Source organism: Bombina bombina, chromosome 7 (assembly GCF_027579735.1).
Source record: "Bombina bombina isolate aBomBom1 chromosome 7, aBomBom1.pri, whole genome shotgun sequence".
Lineage (NCBI taxonomy): Eukaryota > Metazoa > Chordata > Amphibia > Anura > Bombinatoridae > Bombina > Bombina bombina.
The window spans coordinates 367372082-367376016 of record NC_069505.1 but is presented as its reverse complement, the minus strand read 5'-3'; the positions used below and the strand labels follow the sequence as shown (position 1 = coordinate 367376016).

General features: G+C 45.5%; 1 pseudogene; it reads right to left on the bottom strand.

The window, feature by feature from the left end:
- Nucleotides 1-2034: 2034 nt before the first annotated feature.
- LOC128635904 (histone H1.11R-like) lies at nucleotides 2035-2652 on the bottom strand (annotated as a pseudogene).
- Between the last annotated feature and the right edge of the window lie 1283 nt (nucleotides 2653-3935).

Sequence of the window (3935 nt, the reverse complement as noted above, 5' to 3'; positions counted from 1 at the left end):
AAGCATGTGGAAAAACCAAGGTGCAAAATAACTGCCCATGAACTGAGAAAAGTCAAGCGTGCAGCTGCCAAGATGCCACTTGCCAGCAGTTTGGCCATATTTCAGAGCTGCAACATCACTGGAGTGCCCAAAAGCACAAGGTGTGCAATACTCAGAGACATGGCCAAGGTAAGAAAGGCTGAAAGACGACCACCACTGAACAAGACACACAAGCTGAAACGTCAAGACTGGGCCAAGAAATATCTCAAGACTGATTTTTCTAAGGTTTTATGGACTGATGAAATGAGAGTGAGTCTTGATGGGCCAGATGGATGGGCCCGTGGCTGGATTGGTAAAGGGCAGAGAGCTCCAGTCCGACTCAGATGCCAGCAAGGTGGAGGTGGAGTACTGGTTTGGGCTGGTATCATCAAAGATGAGCTTGTGGGGCCTTTTCGGGTTGAGGATGGAGTCAAGCTCAACTCCCAGTCCTACTGCCAGTTTCTGGAAGACACCTTCTTCAAGCAGTGGTACAGGAAGAAGTCTGCATCCTTCAAGAAAAACATGATTTTCATGCAGGACAATGCTCCATCACACGCGTCCAAGTACTCCACAGCGTGGCTGGCAAGAAAGGGTATAAAAGAAGAAAATCTAATGACATGGCCTCCTTGTTCACCTGATCTGAACCCCATTGAGAACCTGTGGTCCATCATCAAATGTGAGATTTACAAGGAGGGAAAACAGTACACCTCTCTGAACAGTGTCTGGGAGGCTGTGATTGCTGCTGCACGCAATGTTGATGGTGAACAGATCAAAACACTGACAGAATCCATGGATGGCAGGCTTTTGAGTGTCCTTGCAAAGAAAGGTGGCTATATTGGTCACTGATTTGTTTTTGTTTTGTTTTTGAATGTCAGAAATGTATATTTGTGAATGTTGAGATGTTATATTGGTTTCACTGGTAAAAATAAATAATGGAAATGGGTATATATTTGTTTTTTGTTAAGTTGCCTAATAATTATGCACAGTAATAGTCACCTGCACACACAGATATCCCCCTAAAATAGCTATAACTAAAAACAAACTAAAAACTACTTCCAAAACTATTCAGCTTTGATATTAATGAGTTTTTTGGGTTCATTGAGAACATGGTTGTTGTTCAATAATAAAATTAATCCTCAAAAATACAACTTGCCTAATAATTCTGCACTCCCTGTACAGTCAGCTCATCTTGATAAGACCCTGGACAATCCCACTATTTTCCCGCCATTCCCGCCCCTCTAGACAGCCCGGCACCTCCATAGGAGCCACAGTCTCACATAATCCCAATACATAGGGGTGGCGGTTTCGGGTGATCCTGTCATTTTAAAGCTCTCGGTCCCCAGAGGCCACAGTCCAAAAATCAGCATGATTCGTTACTGAGGACCGGAGGTACAGTCCATTGAAATTATGGGGTTAGGGGTGTCCAAAACCCCCAGTTCCAAAAGGAGCTCCCCTCCGGCAATTTCCTCACCCCTTGTACTCCCCAGGGGCTACTAATCCTGTGGCCGACCGGGAGTTCCAGGAGCCTGTCCAGCCTGAGAGGGGTTAGGCAGGTGTCCGTTGCAAGGCAGCCGACCGGGAGTTCCAGGAGCCCGGCCAGCCTAGGAGGGTTTTCCTGGTCATACATCAACTTTTCTCTGAACACAAAAACAAGCCAACACAAAGCAAACAAACAGCTTCCAGAGATGGTGGTTGCTCTGAGGAGCCCAAAACCACTGAGAAACAACAGGGGTGAGGTTGTAGGGGGGTGGGGGTAGCCTTAGCCGTCTGATATCCATGACACAGCCATTACTCACTGTACAGAATACGGCAACCAGATGTACGTACTAGCAAGTATTTAAGATAACTAAAGTTATTTACAATTCATATAGGTTTATTACTTATTTTAACTTATTTATCCATGCTCTGTACAACAGATTAATGTGAATCATCAGCTGCACAATAAAAAACAAAACAAAGTTAAACGTGTACAATGTCACAGCTCTGTTTCAAAGTGTTGGTGGCTCTTAGAAGCGATCACTTTTTGGCAGCCGCCTTCTTGTCTTTAGCGGCCTTTTTAGCCGGGCTCTTGACAGCACTCTTAGCCGGGGTCTTTGCTACCTTCTTCTGGCTTTTTGCAGGTGCAACCTTGGCGCTTGCGGGTTTTTTAGGCTTTTTCGGACTTTTCTTTGGGACAGATGGATCCTTTTGGGGCTTCTTGGCCGCTTATCCCCTTGGTCTTTGCTGCTTTCTTGGATTTGGCCTTTGCTGGCAGCAGCACCATTTTCTTGTCCGCTTTCTCCTGGCTCTGCAACTGCTTCTTGGTCACCTTGAACAATCCGGAGGCCCCTCTGCCTTTCAGCTGGACGATATGCTCCTTATTCATCAAGCATGGTCTTTTCCCATCTGAATACGGACGTTGTTCTTCTCCACATCGTAGCCTCTCACAATCAGAGCCTTCTTGACAGCTGCCTTGGAGACCCCTCTGCGTTCTTTAGAAGCAGACATCGCTTTGAAAATCTGCTTGAAAATGCTGGGACTTAACTTTGTAGGGCAGCTTTCTTTGGCTCCCCCAGATACAGCTGACTTCTTCGGCTGCTTCTTGGCAGTAGTGGCACTTTTAGCGGAAGCTGCAACGGGCGTGGTCTTTCCCATACTGTCTCTAGTAACAAGAATATACGAATTGCGCTCTTTCCTGTGTTTAAATAGACGCCATGGCGCTGTGATTGGCTATACTATTTACAGATGTGTTCTCTGATTGGTTACTCGCATTTAGGTGCATATGGCCCCTAGTTTACAAAATAACACTGATTTTTTGTTTCCACATCTTCACTTAAGCTATATTTTATTAGAATATATGTGTCATGTCTGTTTCTCTCTCACACAAGCAGAAACTATGCACCTTAGGCTACAGCCTACTACCTGCACAGTGCAAACAGAACGGTATTATCTGCCGCAGGGTGTGCTAAAGTGCCAGGAGCCCCAGGCTTTTCTTATTCTGAACATATTATCTTATTATCTGTATATCCCATATAATAACCTGAACATCACATCATAAAACACAATACATTCTACTAAATCATGTTATTTTAAAAAAAGTGACATTACATCAATAAAAGCACAGTCAGTAGATGCTATAAATAAATCAAATAGAACAATTGAAATTACAACAGCTGTGTGTTACTTTACTGGAGAGAGTAAATTCTGTGGAAATTAGGGGCCCCATCCGATATGCAGCGTCGCCCGCAAAAGCCGGCAACGCCGAATTTTGCGCGGGTTTGGATATTCTATATACGGCGTAACTTAGAAGTTACGCTCGTATATTTCTGCCTTCGCACGTAGTTTTTTTGGCCATAGACAGCTATACCAAACCCGCGCAGTTTGGTATCCAATATACAGCGTAAGGACTTACGTGGGGAAAATGGAGAAATCTTACTCCATTTTCACCTCGCCACAAATTGCAGCCGTAGTAAGCCTGACGCTGTGTATTGGAGCCCCCTAAACTACCTGCAAAATAAAACCTAATGCCTGCGCAATGTCTATCTACCCGTCAACTGCGATCCCCCCCTGCAATCCCTAATAAAGTATTTAATCCCTAAACCGCCGCTCCCGGACCCCGCCGCCACCTACATTAAAAGTATAACCCCCTAATGTGAGCCTTTACCACGCCGTCATCTATATTACCTACCCCCTTATGTGAGCCCCTTACACCGCCGCCATCTATATTAACTACCCCCTAATGTGAGCCCCTTACACTGCCGCCATCTATATTACCTACCCCCTAATGTGAGCCCCTTACACCGCCGCCATCTATATTACCTACCCCCTAATGTGAGCCCCTTGCACCGCCGCCATCTATATTACCTACCCCCTAATGTGAGCCCCTTACACCGCCGCCATCTATTTTAACTACCCCCTAATGTGAGCCCCTTACACCG